This window comes from Canis lupus, chromosome 6, assembly GCF_048164855.1.
Source record: "Canis lupus baileyi chromosome 6, mCanLup2.hap1, whole genome shotgun sequence".
NCBI classification, from domain to species: Eukaryota; Metazoa; Chordata; class Mammalia; order Carnivora; family Canidae; genus Canis; species Canis lupus.
Window position 1 is genome coordinate 62,695,570 of NC_132843.1, and position 22,890 is coordinate 62,718,459.

At 39.3% G+C, this 22,890-nt stretch overlaps 1 long non-coding RNA gene across 2 annotated transcripts in view; it reads right to left on the reverse strand.

The window, feature by feature from the left end:
• The window catches only part of LOC140635760 (uncharacterized), a 192,280-nt gene that overhangs the window by 8,877 nt on the left and 160,513 nt on the right, over positions 1–22,890 (reverse strand). For both annotated transcript variants that reach the window (XR_012033098.1, XR_012033096.1), the window contains one exon: positions 1,568–1,652. This is a non-coding gene — a long non-coding RNA (uncharacterized lncRNA). The remainder of the gene's footprint in view (positions 1–1,567; positions 1,653–22,890) is intronic.

Here is a 22,890-nt window from a genome sequence, read left to right on the forward strand (position 1 = left end):
GAAACCAATAACACATTATATGTTAAATAATTGAATTTAAAGTTTAAAAAATAAGAAATAAAAATTAAAAAATAAGAACTGCCTCCTATAGAGATAAGGAGACTTCCATCTGGCCTGCTAGACTCAGGGAAACTGGCAAAGCCTGAAGCCCATCTGGATTTATATTAGAGGACAGGAAAACAAAACAGATGAGGGAAGGATAAAGCGTGAAGGATTCAAGAGAGCCTGTGTGACCTGAGTTCACATGACAGATTTTAGCAGGAGAGAAATTTAGGAGAGAAGATTTGAAGAGGTTCACTATGCTAAGGATGAGACCTCTCCCAGAATGTTTTGGGAAACATTATAATAAATATTTCCTTTCTCTTTAATTAACTTTCATTGTCTGGTTGATGTTGTTTTGAATGTGCAAGGGATCTATTAATCCCTCAGGCATAACTAGAAGTCAGTCTTTCCAAAATGAGGATCTGATCATGTCACTCCACTCCTGAAAGTCCTCTGAAAGTTCCTAATCACTCTGCTTAGCACTGCATGATCTGGTCTCTATGTGGGTTCAGTCACATCTCCTCCCATTACCCAAAATCTATGCTCCAGCCACATTTAAAATGGATTATTCCCAAAATGTACTGTTATGATAGTGTGCCTTATAATAAGAAATACATATTTGGTCTTTCTCTTGTGCCTGGTGCAAAATTCCTAAAACCATTTTAAGTTCCCTAAGTGTTGACAGAGGTAAAGATGTCTTTGTTAATAAGATGACTTTTATTAACCTAAGTTTGTGGGCTGGCTGCCTGGGAACCACTCTGTGAATAGAGGATTGGAATTTGCGGTTCCACCTTTGGGGAGAGGAAAGGAGCTGAAAGTTGAGTCAGTCACCAATGGCCAATGATTTAATTAGTCATGTTTATGCAATGAAGCCTCCACAAAATTCCAAAAGGACAGACTTCGGAGAGCTTCAGGCTGGTGATGATTTGGAAGTGTGGAGAGAGTTGCTTGCTTAGAGACACAGAAGCTCTGCATACCTTCCCATATATCTTGCCCTATGAATCTCTTCCATCTGGCTGTTCCTGAATTGTACTCTTTTAGAACAAACTGGTGATCTAGTAAGTAGAATGTTTCTCTGAGCTGTGGAAGCCACTTTAGCAAATGAATCAAACACTAGGAGGGAGTTGTGGGAGCCTCTGATCTTTAGACAGTTAGTCAGAAGCACAGGTAACAAGCTGACTTTGTGACGGGTGGCTACAGTGACGAGGCATTCTCTAGGTAGATAGTGTTCGAATTGAGTTGAATTGTAAGATACCCAGCTGCTGTCAGAGAATCACTCAGTGGTGTGAAAACACACACACACACACACAATGATCTCATAGGTCTTCAGATGTTCACACTTGCTTCTGTCCCCTCAGCTTGAAATGCATCCTTCCCCTCTTCATCCACCTCTACAAGTATTTGCTGAGCAGCTATTATGTATTAAGTACTGTTCAAAGCACTGAGTGACCAAAACAGTGAGCAACAACTGCTACAACTACAATAGCAAAGCAGTGAACAAAACACACAAAAAGCTGCTACCTACTTGCATATTGCCTTGGGTGACTCTTCATGCCATTCAAAACGTACTCTAATATCAATAGAATGCAGTGTGTAGACTTTGTTTGAATCTCAAAAAAAAAAAAAGAAAAATTAAAACAAATGAACTTTGAATCTAACTGGATATTTGAAAACATTAAGAAATAATAATTACTGATTTTTAGGTAAGATATTGGTATCATAGTTATAGTATTTTTTAAATAAAAACAAGAATCCTTACCTTTTGGAGATATATACCAAAATATTTATGGAGGCAATAATATGAAGTCTGGAATTGGATTCAAAATAGTCCATTGAGGCTTTGGGGGCAGTAAGGAGAGTACAGATGAAACAAAACTGCCATTTGTATTGGGGATCCCTGGGTGGCTTGGTGGTTTTGGCACCTGTCTTCGGCCCAGGGCATGATCCTGGAGACCCAGGATCAAGTCCCACACCGGGCTCCTTGCATGGAGCCTGCTTCTCCCTCTGCCTGTGTCTCTGCCTCTCTCTCTGTGTCTCTCATGAATAAATAAATAAAATCTTTAAAAGAAAAAAAAACTGCCATTTGTAAATAATTATCAGATCATCTCTCTACTTTTGTATATATTTGAAAATTTCCATCATACAAAGTTTCTAAAAAAGAAAAAAAAAGTAAAGATGCATTGGACTTCCTGCCTCCCTACAAGCTTCCCCTGGGGCTCCAAACCTTGCTCTATTTCTTGAAAGCCAAGGGCCCCTCTTGCTCTCCCAGCTGCTTGTCTCCCCTTATCATTACACCATTTCATGATTGTCATTTCATGTATCACTCCCAGTTGAGGGCAGGGACTGTCTGTGTCTTTCTAATCATTCTCTCATCAGTTCCAGCTATAATGCCTGGCAAAAAAATAGACACTGGGTATTACCTCTGCAAATGAAAAGTGATGTTCTTTATTCATGAGAGACACAGAGAGAGGCAGAGACAGGCAGAGGGAGAAGCAGGCTTCCTGCAAGGAGCCTAATGCAGGACTCGATCCCAGGACCCTAGGATCACAACCTGAGCCAAAGGCAGATGCTCAACCACTGAGCCAACCAGGTGCCCCTATAATAATCAGATTTTAATGAAGATGACATTGGTTTCAAGGGAACAGAAACTTGGTAGCTGTCTTCTGTACTACAGAAAATTTTCTGGCAGATGTGATTCCATTCACTCCACACATATTTTTGAGTCCCCCAATGTATGAAAGCTACTGGGCTGGGGACCCTATACTCCCTGTTAACAATGGTCTTTTTTCTTTGGAGTACCCATGAAAGACTAGGGGAAGATGTGGGCATGCCCCGGCACATATGTGCACACACACAGTTACTTTCTCATTGTTGGTCCTTTCAGGATCTAGTTGAAGCAAACAAACAAGTTAGTATCCCTGTAGCAGTATCTAGCACTTCTGTTAGCTTGTTTTCTGTACTGTTTTGATGAGCAACATAAGATTCTCTGTAATTTAAAAATGATTGCTAGCCCTCTTCAATAAAAAGTGTTAGCTGTAAATAAAAACAACTTTTTTTTTACTCTGAGACTTATTTTCTTCCTAAAATAATTAAGAGAGAAGATATATATGCAAATTATTTATTCTACTAATAATATGAAACTTGCTAAGTCCTACAGGTCTCTGTAAGTCAGAAGCAACATGAGTCTCTGATACCCAACCTTTCCCAATTCCAAATTAAGTACAAATAATAAAATCAGTGTAATGATAAGGTAAGATGGAAAATACACTCTAGTTTTGAGATATTCCTCTCTTCTGGGGAGATTACTTGGCTCAATTTGAGTAAAACTACATCATCTGCCAAGGAAAATTCATGTCAAATAGAGTATTTTCAAAGAATATACATTTAATGAATATACATTTAACTTTTACTGTATCTTTGTTAAGTGCCTGAGGTGTCTCAACATTTCAAAACCTGTGATTGGGATGCCTGGGTGGCCCAGTGGTTGAGCATCTGCCTTTGGCTCAAGTCATGATTCTGGGGTCCTAGGAGTGAGTCTCACATAGGGCTCCCCTTAGGGACCCTGCTTCTCTCTCTACCTGTGTCTCTGTCTCTCTCATGAATAAATAAATAAAATCTTAAAAAAAAAAACCTGTGATAATCCTTCTAATGATGGCACAGTCTGATAGCCAAAGATAATTCTTTTTTTATTTAAAATTTTTAAAAATTATTATATTTTTAATTTTTTAGAGAGAAAGAGTGCAAGGGGAAGGCAAGGAGGAATAGAGGGAAAAGAGGAGAGGTAATCTAGAAGGCTCCATGCTTAGCATGGACCCAGGGCACCAGGCTCAGCTTCACAACCCTGAGGTTATGACCTAAGCCCAAATCAAGAGTCAGTCCCTTAACCGACAGAGCCACTCAGGTGCCCCCAGAGATTTTCTTAATACAATTAATTCCATCAATTCTAAGATAAAATACACTTTGCAATTAATAGTGCACAGAGCGTTACAAAACAGAAACCAGGATCACTGTTGCAAATTCTCTAATATGACTCTACTAAGTAGGGCCAACTTATCATGATTGACACCATCATGGGACTGCACAGGGCATGCACCTCCAAGAAGCTGACCACATTTTAACTGAATGAACAAGTGAATGAATCTCATAAGTTTGGACTGATGAAGCAGGTTCAAATATTAAAAGTCTATGTTATAGAAGAATATACATCATATAGTTATTATTCTAAGAATATACTGAAGCCAAAAAATTACATCTTGATAAAAGATTGTAGAGAAACTCCTTTAATAATAGCCAAAATATTATTTTGACCAATTATCTGAATATAAATAATATTTTTAAGTGTTCAAGTATGTGTTTAAAATATTTATATATTAATTTATGGTAGTAAATTTCATTACTTACAAAGAAATATTTATTAAACCAGGAGAAGTACCTACCTATTCCTGACTTTCAATGTTTTCTAGTATGGAGGACAGCACTCAGTTGCTAACACCAGAAACCTGGTTTGGATTCTATTTTGGATTCTCCCTTTCTCCTAGTCTCATCGACCTGATTACCAACATGCTTTTTGTCTATGATCTAACTTTTCCTCGTCTGCTTAAGAAACTCCCACTTTCCCTCACAATTTACAATTCTGTGTAGCCTAACCTGATTCTCCCAACCAGACTTAGATCTTCCTAACATCTCATATATACCTCAATTTCTATTATAGCATTTTCTTACAGTTTCATTATTTGAACACATCCATCCCTTAAGTATGTGGTGGATCAAAGTCAATTGATGGGGCAAACCAATGTCCACAAGAGGGAGCCATAAATCAGGAATCAGAGATCAGAAACCAGCCCTAGAATCAAGGGATCAGGTTAACATGGTACCTAGAAGACAAGCAAAGATGTAGGAAATGGAGATGAGTACAGAAATAAGAGCAAGTTAGTCAAATGAAGAGGGTCCAGAAAGATTGCCGCAAACATTGGTGGGTCAGAGGATGACATATACCTGAGAGAGTTATGGCGAATGTTAAACTGTTTAACAGAACCAAGTCAAGGCAATCCTTGGGAATGTTCTGTTTATGCACCAAATGAATGATGAGCTATTGGTAGTCTGAGTTCCTCTCCCAGGTAAGTGGGAACCAGGGCTTTGGTTCATCTGGGATTTCAAAACTGGAGGATATGAAAAAGTCTATGGGTGAGCTGGTTGCTGTGGGGTGGGAGTAGAAGGTAACTGAATCTATGGCTCAGGTCTCAAGAAAGAGGTAGAAGGAGCCAAGGAAACTTGCAAGTACTCATTTGTTTACTCAGTAAATATGCATTAAGTGCCTTATGTATGCCAAGTACTGTGCCAGTATCTTAGCCTGAGCTGCCACAGCCAAATACCATAGACTGGGTGGCTTAAACAGCAGTCATTTCTTTCTTCCAGTCCTGGAGACTGGAAGTCCAATATCAAAGTGCTAGCAGGGTTGGTATCTCACGAGAACTCTCTCCTTGGGCTACAGATGTGCACCTTCTCATTCTACCTTTATAGGTCCTCTCTTCAGTTTTTCCGTTGTTTGGCAGGTGGAAAGAGCCAAAGCAAGCTCTCTGGTATCTCTTTTTATATGGGCACTAATTCCATCATGAGGGCCCCACCCTCATGCCCTCATCTAAATCCATTTATCTGCCAAAGCTCCCATCTCCAACTTCCATCACATTGGGAGTTAGTGCTTCAACATATGAATTTGGAGGGGGAGGACACAAAGTCCACAGCAGCCAGTGGGGCTTTGACATTTATGATGGAGCAGATCCTTTACAAGTACAAGTGACAAAATGCAACAGAGAGGAAAAACAAAGTTTTAAGGAGAATGTATTTCAGAGGTTGCTAATGTAGCCATCAAGTTTAAGGAAATCGTAGAAGACAAGAATGGGACTCAAACCAGGGTCAGAAGCAAAGAAGACATGAAGTAATAAGAAGAGTCAGAGGAGTTAAGGACGGCAGCCTGGGAAGATGTGCAGAGGTAGCAGCATATGGGCTGGGGTTTATCTTGTGGTTCCTTGTGGTGGGTGAACCCAAGGGGAGGGCAGGTGAGGTATTGAACCTGTTCAGAAATGAGGGAAGGGGTCTGAGATTCAAGCTCCCCTTCAGGCTTGTAGCAAGCACGCAGCAGTCAAGAAACATTTGTGGAGTAACTTAATACAACTGTCCTGCTTTTAAAATTGATTTGATTAGTCTGACCCACGAGGAGTACTTTTTTAAGCCAACAATTCTCATAAACTTCTGCCCAGCTGCCCAATTTCTAGATAATCTAGTGCCTTTTCTTCTTTATACCACCTTACTTTCCCCTCCTGTTCCTCCCGACTCTCCCTGAACATAAAGAGCTTTTTGCATCTTATAAACCAAAGAACAGAAAGGAATGAAGCTGAGCAATCAAGTCAGATACTTTTGGGGAAATAGCAAAAGATTTGAAGCAGAAACGATTGCTGTTGGTGATTCTCATTTGGCCTTGGAAGCCCTCCATCTGGATCAGGGGCATGGCAAAAATCCACTAACCCCCATTTCATTTTACCAGTCGAGCAAACACCCAGGTGGCTTACAGTTCACAGCTCAATAAATGCTATTTGGGTTCTTGTTGAAGCCTGGTTGGGGATGTTATGTAAGAGAGGAAGAAGCCTACAGGCACAGCAAGGCCACTGGATGCTTTGCTGCACGTATTGTCTTCCCACTGTTTGCCTTGCCAACGTGGGTGTGGGTGTGCACGTGGTCCTTCCCGGAGGAGCTGCTTGCACTGGGCGTCCTTGGCTGTGTTGCTGGGAATCTGTCCGCAGATTCTCCTCACCCCTTGGGGGGTGGGGGGGAGTGGTTGGGGAGAAATAGCAGGAGGAAGTTCAACCAGGGTCAAGGAGGCTTGTTTTCTCTTCCTCATCAATGGATTTACTCTATAAACTGATTTGTGCTGCCAAAGAAAAGGAAATCCTCATTGTCTTTCACACTCGAGCTTCCCTAACGTAAGCATTATCTCAGGAGTAGTGATTTTGGTCCCAAACCTATTTCAGACACGCACGTTTCATTTGTTTTTTCCTGGAATGATGATGAGATCAAGGCCTGTATCTATGAAAGAGTGTGTGAGAGTTTCTGGAAGTATATAAGGATTGATGGCAGTGGTGTAAAGCCCTTTCACACCTTTTCATTTCTGTTATTCTCTAAAGATATTAAACCTGTTGCCTGAAACCCTCACAGAAAGGATTTAGTGATAAAACTCTCCGAATACCTAAGTGTTAGAAAGCCCTAGTTCATGATCTTGCCTGAGTCTAGTAATATCCAATTCCTTAAATTTTGATATTAAAAATAAGCCTTCCTAAAGTTGCAGTAAACCTTTATATATTTCTTTAGATAATTGAAAAATAGTGTCTAAAGAGAAACTAGCCATAGAAGTCCTAAAGTTTTTAAATAATAGGGTGAAAATGGCCTTAAAGATCAATGAAATCATCAATACAGTCCTGTCACTTTGCAGATGAGGGAAGCTAAGGTTACTCGAATGACTCGATTGGCACATGGTGACAAAACTCAAGAGTGGAGAAATGGCACAGGAGAGGTCTTCTATTCCTCAAAGTCCAAGGCTGTGCTACAGAAAATTCTATTCCACAGTACATTTAAGAATACATGTTTTGTATTAAAATTCCAAACTACTATGAAGATTGAAGGCCATGTCTCCACGTATTTCCTTGAACATTTCCAAACAGGCTTTTTTTTTTTTTTTTTTTTCAGTTTTTGCTCTGCATGTGGACTTTATTCTTAACTCAAAAGCTTAGCATAAAAGCAAGTCTTTGGAATTTTTTTTAAAAGATGGAGAATTTCCTCTGCGTCTTAGACCTTAGAGCTTCCTCAGACCTTATTTCATTTTAGCTAGTTTAATTTTACTTTTTAAAAACTCCTTTATTTTCATTTGACTAAAAAAGTGTGTTTATCCCTTACCTCCTTGCCACTTGAAATCCTTGTCTTACTTAGCCATAAAAAGTCCAAATACAATTTAACACCTAACAAGAAAAGAGGTGTAATGGGGAAATGACAATTTTGCTAAATTGAGCAGTATTTCTTAGAAAATCATAGGGAAGTGAATTCTCTGTGAGCTCTACAGCTGTTAGCACTGAATGATAACCACCACCTTCTCTAAACTCTACCATCAAGGTATCAAATCCCAATATCCTCTAAGGTCAGGTACGGTCATCCCCTTAGAGATTTGAAGATAGCAGATATACATCAATTAAATTAGAAAGGAAAGATTATTAGAGTGAAGATTTTATTTCTCCAGGCTGACTGCACTTCTAAAGAATGAATATTAAATGAAAATTAATAAAGAATTTTAATTCAAATCTATTTAGTATTCTTGAGAAATTCATCAAAAATAACCACTGACATGTCATTATCCAACAAGTTCAAAGTACTTCCTACTTGGTAAAAGAAGAGACTTCATGTTCTATATAATCATGCTGTCATAAGAATAAAAAAACCACTTTGATTTGACAGAAAGTATTTTTCTCCCCCAGGAATGAAAAGGAGGGGAAAACCCACATTGCTGAGTGCAAAAATAATTATAGTAGTACCAGTATTAAAGTTAGCTACAGGCAATATTGATATATACTTTATGTCCAAGGAAAGCAGTATCAATGAAATTGCTATAATGGATGAATAATAATTTTTGCACTATAACCATGTATTTTGCCAAAATACTTCCCTTATGTAACAGAAAAGTGAGTAAGTTTAAAAACAGTGACTCATGACCACCTGCTACTTCTAAAAGTCCAGGGATATGAATACCTATTATTCAGAGGCTAGTAATGCCCTGTAGATCTCTCTTTTTATTCTCTACCTTTGTCAGCCAACTCACTTTACGGCTATTAAGTCCACAAAGCTTCTGAATCCTCTCCAGCCCATCTCATAACAAAAGTTGACCACCTGACACGCAGGTCTGGTTCTGTGAAAATACATTAATCCCACCCTAAAACCATGATAACCTGAGTCAACAGTGAACACATTAGTGAAATACAATTGCTGGTTTATGGTGTTATTCCAGTTAGCCACTGAGCATGAGGCATCTTCTAGTTCTTCCATTGTTTAAAGATTCATTCAATTTGTCAGCAAGCTGAGTGGACATAAAAGACGAGGCAATGAAATCATGAGTTGATCTAGCCACTAAAATAACTCCTATTATTAAAAAAACTTAATATTAATTCAATTTTTATTTAATAAATTATATCTAGATGGAGACTTTGAGCTATAACAAGTAACAATCTACAAACTACAAAAATTACTAAAATGCTTTATATCATTTTTATTGACCTATGGGACAGCCTAGAATCCTTGAGAGAAAATTAAAACCCCTAAATGGATAAAAACAAATTTATACCACTACTACTACCACTGTAAGAAATGTCATGCATACATTTTTTTTCCAAAACAAAATTAAACTGAAGACTAGGATAGCTGATCTAGAAGAGACCCTAAAAAGTATCTCCCTTTGACAGAGGGGAAAACAGAGGTCTAGCGAGGTTAAGTGATACAGTGGTAAACACAGCTCACTGGCTGGTGTGTGAATAAACTGGAAATAGGTGGAAGGTCATGACTCTCTTCTCTGTTCTTCCCATGTAGGACAGAGTTCACTATCATCCCTGTGCCTCCCCTTTTAAGATCCTCTCTTAGTATCCACTTGTTTCAAGTGCCTAATCTATGTGCTATCCCTAAAGAGTCCGAATTTCTCAGTTAACTATTACGTTTGGAAAACAATCTCCTAAGCCAGCATGTAGTCTTAAATCACGCTGTGTTCCATGGCACATGCATAGATGCTGCCCAACAAAAGAGCTCTCTGATCAAACAGGTTTGGGAAATTCGAAGATAAACCAAGGTTTCTTTTCTATAAGATTGTTTCAGGTCTTTAATATGTTGATGTGCTTCATGAATCTTAAGATGTGTATATCCCAACTTTACTTGATATGATTTTTTAAAATTTTTTTTTATATAGAGCATATGTCACAGACACTGTGATAAAATGAAACATAATTTCGGAAACACTGTGACATAAGCTAATTCCTAATGAGCTTAGCTCAGATGTGTCTTTTTTCAGAAATGTAGATACTTCTTTTATAATTACAAATGAAATGATTACTTTGAAAACTTGCAAATGACAGGTGGAAAATTAAACTGACCTCTATTTATACTAGCCAAAGATTAGGAGATATCCAGAGGGGTGCCTGGGTGGCTCAGTCAGTTAAGCATCTGCCTTGGGCTCAGGTCCCAATCCCAGGATCCTGGGATCTAGGCCTGTGTTGCACCCCCCTGCTCGGTGGGGAGTCTGCTTCTCCCTCCTCCTCTTTCCCTTCCTCCTGCTCATGTGCCCATTCTCTCTCAAATAAATAAATAAACTTTTTTTTAAAAAAAAAAAAAGAAGATATTGAGTATTTGCATTTCAAAATTGCCTTTTGGAAGATTGTAAAGCCTTTAAGATGTGAAGGCATTATAATTTAAGATGGCCTTTCGTGTACTGTGAATAGATGCTCTACCAGTTAACATCCAATGACTTCACATATGTATCTGCTTCATTGTAAAGCGGATCCTAATAATAGAGGTGCCATCTATTGAGCACTGCATGCCAGGCTCCACTACACACTTTACATTATTCACAACAGCCCTTACGGTGGAGCCTTTTATCATTCAAACCAAAATCGTCTAGTTTTCAGGCCTATGCTATTAACCTCACTATGGCACTCCTTCCTCATCCATCCTAATTAGCAAAGCTCTCACAATTCAAACATAAACCGTGCTTTTTCCTTCATACTACAGCTCCAGAAAGTCCCAGAATTTTTTCAGCCAGGATTCTGTCTATATTTCAGAACTATTCCTCTCACCTTATATGGGAGCTTCTTTAGAGTAGGCACTTTGATTTCTGCAATGGATAATGTCACAAATTCAGCAGGCACAAGGGATACAATCGAACTAATTCTACTTCCAAAGGGGCTCAGAACCATTCATTGGCTAATGGTGACCCCATTAGTTCACTGCAGTTACTGCCTCTTCTTTGAGTCCAGTGCTACTCAAAAGGTGGTCCAAGGACCCCTGCCATTCCCCAAATTATTTATAATGAGTCTGTGATGAGGAGTTTGTTCCAGAAAGGAAATCAATTGCCTCACTCAGCACGCTATTTTGAGTGCAGTTGACATTTTTTTTCAATGCAAGAGCCTTTTGATAAAGAAAGTAGTGTGCAGATTTACACTCTGGTGCAACCTCTAGGTCACTGCAGATGGCTATGAACAGTTCACAGGGGGCGGGGGGATCCCTGTGCACCACTTCTCCAATCCACCGGTGAGGCATTATTTCCTCATGAGCCTGAGGTCTAGGTGATAAAATAGGAAGAATGTGGACTTTGGAATCATGCAGTCTGGGTTCTCCATGATAATTCTGTTGCTTACTTGCTATGTATGATGGGAAAACTTATGTAAACTCTTTGAGTCTCAGTTTTCTCATCTGCAAAATGGAGGAATTAATTGCTATTTCACAGGTTGGTTCTAAAGATCAAATCAGACAATATTTTTAAAGTGCATAATGATATATAGATCGTTTATTTGTTAATAGGTTAATAAACCTCAGTCCCTTTCTGCTTCTGCCACATGTCTTCCAATACATGACATAGTATTTTTCATTGAGTTAAGGGTTTGTTTGTTTGTTTGTTTTTGAGATTTTAATCTGAGGTTTTTTTTTTTAATTGCAGTTTTGGACAACAGTAAAGCCGAAGGAGAAGGCAAGGAAGTATAGTGATGTTAGGAAGAACACAGACCCTTAAAAAAAACATAATTCTTAAATTCACACAGAATAAAAAATCATTTATTTTACTTCTTGTGCTAGATATTCTAGAGAAAGAAAGAAGTTAAGGATTAGGGAGAAATGTTATCCTAGCTTTGATGTTTCCCAAAAAGATTCCATGAATATATATATATATATGTGAGTGTGTGTATAGTATATATATATATATATATATATATATATATATATAGTGTGTGTGTGTGTATGTGTGTGTGTGTGTGTATATATATATACAGATGGCTATGAACCATTTGTGTGTGTGTATATATATATATATATATATATATATATATATATATATATAACAAAGTCTCTGGTTATTCCAAAGAATTATTCCTTATTGCTTTGCTCCAGTTTATTGCCTAATAGTATCATATTAAATATATTTGGAAAGGGATGGGAGCTTATGATTTCCCAAAGTTAATCAGTATTCACCATGCTTTTAAAAAAAATTTAAATAGGCTCTAAAAAGAATAAAATAAGCATTAAAGTACACTTGAGTAGCAGAGTTCTTGCTGGATTCTCCTGGTGGCCTCCTTCTGTAATTGGCATGTTATTAGGCCAGGCTTGACTCACACATCTGTTATTGCTAATGAACCTGAGGAGAATCTTTGGAAAAGCATAGCACATTCTTTCACATTTGAATAGCTATGGCAGGAGGAGGCTGAATAAACCTACTGGAAGGAGTTTTCAGATGACCCAGAGTTTGACTTTATGACATGGGCAATTATAGTTAATCCTGAACAACACCTGTTTGAACTGTGCAGGTCCATTTACATGTGGATTTATTTTGATAAATACAATATAATACTGTAAGTGTATTTTCTCTTCCTTAATATTTTTTTAATAACACTTTCTACTCTCCAGCTTACTTTAATGTAAGAATGTAGTATATAATACATACAGTACACAAAATATGTGTTGGCCGACTGCTTCTGTTAGTCCATAAGGCTTCTGGTCAACAATAGGTTATCTGCAGTTAAGTTCTGGGGATTTATATACAAGTTATACATGGATTTTTGACTGCATGGGGTCACTTCTGCACCCTTAACCCCCCCTCTCATTCAAGGGTCAACTGTAACATTTTGCTTTACTTGTAGCTATTGCTTATTTGAAAGTTTGCTTAAGTTATGTGATTTCATATTAGGACAGTATTTCCAATAGGTTCTCAGAATTTATCACTGAATGTATTCATTACAGAGTGTTTCTGCGTACCACTGTGTACTTCAATAGAAATAGTAATAACAGGAGATCCCTGGGTGGCTCAGTGGTTTAGCGCCTGCCTTTGGGCCAGGGCATGTATGGTCCTGGAGTCCCGGGATCGAGTCCCACGTCGGGCTTCTGGCATGGAGCCTGCTTCTCCCAGTGCCTATGTCTCTGCTTCTCCCTTTCTCTCTCTCTCTCTGTGTCTATCATGAATATATAAATTAAAAAAATCTTTTTAAAAAAAGAAATAGTAATAACAGCATTTTCAGGTATCTAATCTTAAAGGAAAGTGTAGTTTAAATAAAAATGAAAATAGAGAATATGAACTTTTATCATTTCACTCAATGAATGCCTATAATTTTAATTTAAAAAATTCAATCTAATTCTAAATGCATCTGTTCAGCACAGTGAGGATAGACAAATACAGTAAGAGTAGACCTCTCTCAATGTGCTTGCAACAATTCTACCTAACATGTCTCTAGAAATATATTCTCAATCAGTAGAGATGAGATATCATAAATTATTTACTTGACTGAGAAAAATCTTTTACCTACCATTCCATATAGCTTGAGTGAATCCGTTGTTATGGCACGGTTTCCTCACTTATTAAAAGGGGGGCCAAATAAACCGCTTTCATGTGCTCTCCATTTCTCTGTTTTGAGATTTCTCCGCAGAAATTTTAAACTCCCCAGGTGCCCACATTACACATAAAAGGCACAGTAGATGAATCAGCATTCATCCTATTACCCCAGACATTATTGACTTTTGCCTCAATTATCTAAAACTTCAGAAAAAAAATGGTATCTTTTTCAATTACCTAAACGGTTGCCTCAATTTCTCCCATGAACTTTGTAGTAATCTATGTATAGTTCCATAACCTTTGTAGTAATCTATAGATAGTTCCATAACCTTTAGAGCCCCTCAGTTGAGACTGTGTTTTGAAAATCATTTTAATGAGACTCTACTGCTGAATACTTCTTCATTCCAGTCTGTGAAGAGAGCACTAACCTTCATCCCTGAAGAGCTGTGACAATGTAAGCATAAAATATTTATGTACCATTTTATCAGACAGACAAGCACAAATAAAAATTGTTAGAATGTGCTAACTTGCAACCGTGGCCATAACAATAGAAATGTGAGGAAAACAAACTTGTCAGGAGCTTATGGCCATGTTTTCATAGGGGAGGAGGAACACAGAGAGGATGTACTTCTCTTCATTTATCTTGAGCAAATGTTTGCTTTGGTCTATTTTTGCTTTCTCTCCCACTTCCTACTAAACAAGCCACACTAGAATCAGTCATGTCAATATTTAAGGGACTCATTTAGCAGCTGCATTGTCTCCACTTCCTGTAATCACTGAACACTAATGTGTAGCTGTTTTCCACTTTCAAAATAAGTTTAAAACATAGTTATCCCCGTCCCTACACCCTACCCTCTTCCCACAACCAACCTCTACATTTCAAATCAAACGTCGGTTCATCGGTTCTGGAATTCTGCTTTGTCTGGGTTTCATACTGTGTGCTTTAAAGATGCTGGAGGAAAGATATAATATTAATCCATTAATTCAACCTACTGACCTTCTGACTCAGAATTCTCCAGTGATCAGCCCTGGGCATCTACATTTTCTTGTACTTTTGATAATTCCCTTTCCTTATTTAGAACCCTTATTAGTTAGATATTGAATATTCTGGATTGACTCTGACTTTCTTATCATTTCTTCCTTATTGTTCTCCTTTTCAGGGTATGCTTCAATATTTATCTCCCAGCTTGTCCAGTCATTTTCATTTTCCATCATATTTTTAATTTCCAGGATCATGTTTATATTCTCTTCATTTTTCTCTTTTCATTATGTCACCTTCTTTTTCTTTTAAATACGTGCAACATTTCTTTTCTCTCTAAGGATATTAAAACTATAGTTCCCATGAAGTTTTTTCATTCTCCTTGCACGATCTCCAGTGCCTGAGGTTTTGTTTTGTTTTCTCTTTGTTATGGGGTCTATCTTGGATATTAGAAGCTTTCTTTAAATATCTGAAGATCCGGGACGCCTGGGTGGCTCAGTGGTTGAGCGCCTCCCTTCGGCCCAAGGCGTGATCCTGGAGTCCTAGGATTGAGTCCCACATCGGGCTCCCTGCATGGAGCCTGCTTCTCCCTCTGCCTGTGTTTCTGCCTCTCTCTCTGTGTTTCTCATGAATAAATAAATTAAATCTTAAAATAAATAAATAAATAAATAAATAAATAAATAAATAAATAAATAAATAAATAAATATCTGGAGATCCTTAGTTGTCCATGAATATTTAATATTGAAGCTTTATGAAGCTGACTGGAAGCCAGAGCCAGGAGTTAGTAAGGTGAGAGACATGCTTGGGACACAAAATGTAAAGGAGTGCACAGGTACCCAGAATTGGGCAACTGCAATGCCAGGGCTGTGTGCATACTGAGTAGAGTAAGTCCTCAGGTTTTGCACTCTGGGCTTTCTCTAGCTTTACCTTGCTGGAAGCTCCGTGGACATGAGTGGGGCTTGGAGAGGTTCAGAGTGTGGGAGAGTCACAGGGGACTCAATCACCTGTGTACCCAGGGCCCCAAATGTCCATAACTCAAGATGTTTCCTCTGAGGAAATCTAGGTTCTCCAGTGAAGGATCCTCAGCCTGTCTAAAGAAAAATGAGCCTGACTGTCATTCTGGAGCTATATGGGGGAAAAGGCGCTGAGGCTTACCATTCCACATGCAGACTTTCAACACTCCCTGTTTTCAGCTGAGCATTCCACTCTTCTTCTTCCAGGGCCCCAAGTCCTAAACCTCTTTGGTTCAGTTTCTCTGGGCAACAAACCTCCCCTGGGGGGTGGAAGATATATAGTGAGTCATCTGACTGTGATGGGTGAGCACAGGAAGGTGGGAAAACTTAATATTCCTTGCCCAGACTTTCCAACAATCTCTTTTTCATCTTCCAGACTTTACATTCCATGCTATCTTAAAGCCCATAATTCCTGTAATGACGTTTGTGTACTTACACACAGGTACTTCAGACACTCAGGTTTGCCTTCCTCCTCTATGATGAGTTCTTAGTCATTGCTCCAACTGCATTATTGTCTCTAGGGTCTTAAATATCACCTAATTTCATTAAAATGGTATGGGTGCTTTTCTTTCTTATTTTCCTTATTTGGGGGGAATTTTTAGAGAAGAGAGGCTGGAAATGTCTTTGGCCCTTTCATTTTCACCTCTCAGCTTAAAAAATATACTATCCCCCAAAAAAGTTTTCTCTTAAATGTCTACCCAAAAGTTACTTCCCAAACCAATCATCTTCATGAACTACTTCTTTTTAACAATGCAGTGGATCCAAACACAAGTGAATAGATTTTGTAACTCATATTTTTTTTTTGAGAGAGAGAGAGAGAGAGAGAGAAAGTACACATGCACAGAAGGGAAGGGAGAGAGAATCTTAAGCAGGCTCCAAGCCCAGTGTGGAGCCTGACTCAAGGCTCAATCTCATGACCCCAAGATCATGACCTGAGCTGAGATCAAGAGTCAGATGCTTAACCAACTGAGCCACTCAGGCACACCATAACTCAAATACTTGCTACACTTCCAACTTCTAATCAACCAAGACTTATAAAGCACTTAATATTTGACAAGGACTATGTTAGTCTGAAGGGTAAAAAAGTAATTAAGAAAGGGCTCTGCTTTGAATAGGTTTGGAGTCTCTAGAGGGAAACAAGCATATAAAGAAAATAATGTCTTCTGTAGAGTTTGGTAAGGGATAGACAGAGTTCACAGAGGAGGCAGAGTGAAGTCAAGAAAGAGCCATATCATGAAGGACAAGCTAGTGTGCACTGAGGCCAGTCCTGAGGGCTGGAGGAGGGGAATTCTGGGCAGATGGTATAGCAGGAGCTAAATAAAACAGAAGTACAAAGAATTGGACATTTTCAGAAGACTCCTATCCATTCTGTACAGTCAGAACAGAGGCATAGAATAGTGAAGAAAAAGATAAGGAGTACAATGAAGGCTCTAGTTCCCCACCCCACCCTGCATCCCTCCCATTAAATATGCAGAATCTGTTTTCTGAACTCTGAATCTGGGCCAGTCTTATAACATCCATTGCCAAATAAAATTCAGCAGACATGGTAGTGTGCCAAATCCAAGCTTAGGCCTCAAGAAACCTTGCATGTTTCTGCTTGTACTCTTTCTTGCACCTCTTTCATCCCCATAAATCATGCCCAGGCTAGCCTGCTGGAGGACGAGGGACACAGGGAGCACAGCCAAGCTGCCTCGGTTATACCAGCTAAGTATACCCTAGACCATTAAAGGCCAGCCAAGATAAAGAAAGTGACCCAGCAGACCCCCCACAGACGAGAGAGCAATAAATGTTTCCTAAGTAGGTCTCTGAGATTTTGTGGTTGTTTGTTATACAGTGTTATTGTGGCAACAGACAACTAATACAGAGAGGCAGTCATTAGCCAGTTGGGAAGGGTCTTGTATAAAACATTAAGGAATTTAAATGTATGTGTATGAAATGGAACTCCTTGAAGGGTGTTAAGAGGAGAGAAACATGATTTAATTTGCATTTTGGAAAAGTCACTCTGGCTACAGTATGTAGGTTGAGTTGAAAGTGGTATTTCTTGCAGCAGTTCAAGTAAGAGATGGCAAATGCCTGAATGAAGGCACTGTCAGGGAGGATGGTAAGACGACAAACACCAGACACATTAGAGGAATGGATAGCAGAGCATACGGTGACTGATTGGTTGAGGAAGGAGGGGAAAGGAAAAATTCTGGGATGTTTCCCAGGTTTTGATACCATGAAATGAACTGGAACTAGGTTGTAGAAGGAAACATAGTAAGTTCAGTTTTACTATATTAGAGTCTCTATGGGACATTCAGGTAGATGTTTGGAAGTCAGTTTTAGGGGTAGGGCTGGAGGTCAGGACTCAGGATGAATGGTGAAGTAGAGCTGTGAGGTTGGATGGACTCACCTAGAGGGAGGGTGTGTATTGAGCAGAGAGCCCAGGACAGCGCACTGGGGTGAGTGATGTTTAAGCTGCTGGCGAAGATGAAGGGCCAGCAGAGGGCAGACAGATGTATCAGGAGAATCAGATATCTCAAAGCCAGGGAACCATTTCCAAAAGAGAAAGATGAATGGTGCCTATTTGGTGTGAGTTGCATCTCCCCCATTAACAACACGTCGATCAAAATTTTAGAACCAGAAAGGGAATAAAAGATCAAGAACTCGCACTGCAGTGACATCCATAAAATCACTTCTTCAAACCAAATAAGCAATTTTATAGGAGTTGGGCCCTGCTAATCTGACAACAAAATGAAAAGTTATTTTATTTCTGAAAATATTTTTTTAAAAATTATCTCAATAATTGTAGAATCACTAAGTGCCATTTAATTTAAGAGGGAAAAGAAGGAGAGTTATTTTTAATGTCCAGGGTCAACCCCTTCTAATTCCAGGTGGCTTCCCTAGAGAATACTAGAATAGATGTACGGTGAACAGAAAGGTCATCTCTCTCTAGTGCAAGGCATGCTGGTCGCCTGATTATTTATATCTTGTCATTCACATCAGCTGATTGAAAAACAAGCCAGGAAGCATTTGGACCAGATGTGTAAGGACTTCAAGGAGCCTATATTTTTTGATCTTCTGTGATAGTACCTCCATTTTCATCTTGCCCTCTGCAGGACAGAGACTGACCATAGGTTAGCTAGTCTATTGTGTTACGGTTGTCTTGTTTCATGTGTACTCCTGAAAAACTTACTTCATGAGCTTCCCCTTGTGAAGGAGTATAAAATTAACACCCCCAAGAACTCTGTCCTATATTTAGAAGTTGTTCAAACTGGGGATTTCTTGAACTCAGGTGGTCACCTAAGTTGTCACTGCCTTCTAGTCACTGCCTTCTAGTCTGTACAGTTTTTTGTTTGTTTTAAAAGATTTTGTTTATTTATTTATTTGACAGAGAGAGTGAGAGAGCACAAGCAGGGGGAGCAGCAGAGGGAGAGGGAGAAACAGGCTCCCTGCTGAGCAAGGGAGCCCAAGGCGGGGCTGGATCCCAGGACCCTGGGATCACAACCCCAGCTGAAGCCAGACATTTAACTGACCGAGCCACCCAGGTGCCCCTAGTTTGTACAGTTTTTACCAACACGGTAAGTATTAGGAGACCGTGGACTCTGAGTCCGACAGATTTATTTTAGGTCTCCTACCTAAGGAAGCCTCTTCAAGGAGAACAAAGCAGCTGCTCTAACCACCGGAGGGGGCCATTTCATCAATTTCAACCCTGAATATAATTGAGCAAAACTGTTTTTGGTACCAGCAGGCTTCCCATCTGGTGGTGGAAAGGATTTGCTCACCAGTTTCAAATGAAAAGAGCCAGGATGCTGTGTCGGCTGGGGTGTGGATTGAGAGAGTGCCTCAAACCCTTGATCACTCCTGGGAGTCCTAGAAGAATTCTGGCAGAAGCAGGGTGCAGGCAGAAAGGGATTCTATTTTAAATTTACTCACATCGTTTCACCAGCAAACATCCTTGGAAATACTGGTGGTTAAAAACAGGAGGTTTTATTAAAAAAAAAAAAAAAAAAGTCTATGACTATTTCCCTGACCAGGAACAAAAGCCTAACTCAAACTAGCTGAACAAGAACAAACAGCAATGTGTTGGGTCATATAACCAAAAGGCCCAGCAGGATATTCCCTTCAGCAATGGCTGGCTTCAGAATTTAATGTCTTGAAGATGCTGTTGCTCCCACTCCTTCTCTTGGGTGTGCTTTCCTATGTGTTGATGTCACTGTTAGGAAAGTCTCGTAATAGCCAGTTGGTCTGGTCAGCTTCAGATTTAAATGGCTCCTACACCCAAGAACCCCTCCAAAAGGAAAGTACTTCTTTTCCAAACACTCTGGCAAGAGTCTAAGCCCTGAAATGGCTCAGTCCATCTGGGACATGTGCCCACCAGTCACTATGGATTCATCTAGACCATGGCTACCGAGATGGCAAATCCTATGGGGAAGGAGGGGCAGGTTATGTGGAAGAATAGAATGGACTACATGGCCTTAAAATGAAGAAGTACTGGTCCCCCAAACATATACACACACAGACCCGAGAGAGATTATTTCTGAAGAAGGAAAGGATGCTACACATACAGAAATGCTTTGGGTCTCTTACAACTTAAAAAGCACTTACACAGGGCCTTGAACATAAAAATAACTTTTAAAATATCTAAAAGAAATCATCAGAGTAAGAATAATGATCATGATGCTATTTCTGAGACCCAAATAGATGATGACAGAGAAGGAAGATCCTTGTTATTTCAGTAAATAACTCACCGTTCTCAGTAAAATGTATTTGGTCTATGTGGCAGCAAACGGATATAATTGATGTCGGCACTAGATGATTATTAATGAAAAATAGAGAAAAGGTATTCAGTGACTCAAGAAAAGGGATATGCAGGCATAATAAATAATTTTGTGTTCTAGAAAATGAGTAATTGAATAGCAGCCACCGGTTCTGTGTTCCTGCTTCAGCCACGACAATGTATCATTAGGCAAATCTGTATGTCATTTACCTCTGAGCAGAAATCCCTGTACCAGGCAGGCCCATACGACCACAAGCCCCTGGCTTTCTTTGCTCTGGCTGTCTTCCTGGCCAGGGTGCTGTGCTCTCCTCTCTGGTCATCTAAATCAGCCCACAATTCAATCTCTGCTTTGAATACCACCATGACTCTCCCTGGTCTCTGGGCTATCTCATGACATTTTATTAGCTGTGTAAAGTTGCTGGAAAAACCAGCAAACTCTTACTCTTACTTGCCATAAAATTTTGTGTCTAGAGCACAATTTGACATTCAGGCTATATTTGTATTGTCCCCTGTATCCTCCTTATGGTACACCTCCTTTTTCAGGTCTACCCTCTCGTAGTTAATGTTTGGTGATTCTGAACTACTCAGGCAACTTTTTGGACACCCCATGCTTTTTCTTCTCTTTGCTGATACCACTTCTTGAATATGAAACAGGACTTGACACTCTACTATGCTTTCCCCACTTCCATTCTTCACCTGACTACCTCCCGCTCATCCTACTCAGCTTAAACATTGTCTTCTCCAATGAGCCTCCCGTGACCCCAAAAGGAAGGACAGGTTCCCCCTGTCGTTTCCCAGAGTCCAGGTATGCATTTTCTGCATAAATACCATGCAATGCAAAATCCTCGACAAGGCTTTGAACTACTTGGCAATTCAAAAATAACTCACAGGAAAAAATTAAACAGCAATTTAATCCTAAATGACATTGTGCTCACTCAAAGTACATGTGGAGTTCAGTAGAAAGGAAAGCTCAGAAAGGTTTCAGGGAGTGGTGTGTTTTATTCATCACAGTGTACTTAAGCTCTGTGCTCAGTACCGAGAACAAATAGAATACCAGATGTCAGTACCCAGACAAACAGAATAATTTAGAGGAATGCCTTCAGGGATGGAGGGAGATATAGAGGAAGGGGGAGAACTAAGAGACTACAAAGCATGGACTGTATTTGAACACAAGGGCTGAGTAGACTAGTATTAGATCAAGTTTGGATGCCTTATAAAACTATATGAATCACATAATCCCTGATGGAAGGCAGATTTAAGGCAGAAGCACCTTTAAAACAAGGTGGAGGGAAGAAACGGGAGGAGACCTGAAGGTTTGGAGCAGTGAGAGTGAGGGAAGTAAGAATAAATGACCGCCACGGAGAGTTTTATAGGTTTATGCTCTCACCTCTAGAATGTCTAAAAACAAATATACCCGCCAAAGTCTGTGATTGTCTGCAATGGATTCTGTTTTAAAGAAGTATTCTTTTTAATCAACTCAAGTGCTTTAAACTTTGATCAGAGACTGAGAAATTGTATAGCTCTTATCCCAAATGGCATCTCTCACACAAATCTGGGATATATTTCCAATGAAACAGAAAACAGTGCATTAGTGCCATGAACCTTAATAAAGAGTTTGAGGTGCTCTATTGTTTATCAAACCACTGGTCTGTGTACATGGGTGGTAATGAAATAATCACTCCACAGGAACTTAATACACTCTGGGAACGATCCCCGAGTGTTGTACCCAGGGAACCTAATAAAGAAACTCGAAGCAACTGTGTAAGAGGAACAGGAAAACAACCCAGGCTGTTATCTTTTATTGAGTCTATTTTCTCATAGAGAATCCTGAGAAAACAAAAGATATCTTGTTTGAAGTGTTTTTGCCTTCTTCAAGTTTGAAGGAGGAAAAAAATCTCTTTGAAGTACTTACAAATTAAACAGTGCTAGAGACTATTTCTTCCTTCACATCTGAAATATTTACTAATTCTGTAATTAGATGATTTTGCCTTTAAAATTATTTATTTCATTAGCATATACTTGTACCTGGAGTTAAGCACTGCTGAGGAAACAAGAGACATAAAATTGTACCAGTATCATCTGGTAGCTGGTTGGAAATGCAGATTCTCAGGCTTTACCCCAGACCTAATGGATCAGAATCTGCATTTTAGCAAGAGCCCCAGGTGATCTGTACATACCTGAAAGTTTGAGAAGCAATGTTATGGCTTTAAATTGGAGTCACATGAGTTTGTTTTGGTTTTTAATACTGTTGCCTAGATCTTAGTCCCAGAAATTTCTATTTAATTTTCATGGGGTGCATCCTGAACATTAGGATTATCTCAGAGATCCCCAGGTGATTCTAATATGCAACAGAGTTTAAGAATCACTGCCCTGGTGGTGAGGGGTGGGGGTGGGGGGTTTGATCTTTGTTACACCCTGGGGTGCCTGCTAAAATGCAGATTCTGATTCTTCAGGTGAATCCTGAGAATCTGCATTTCTAACCACTTG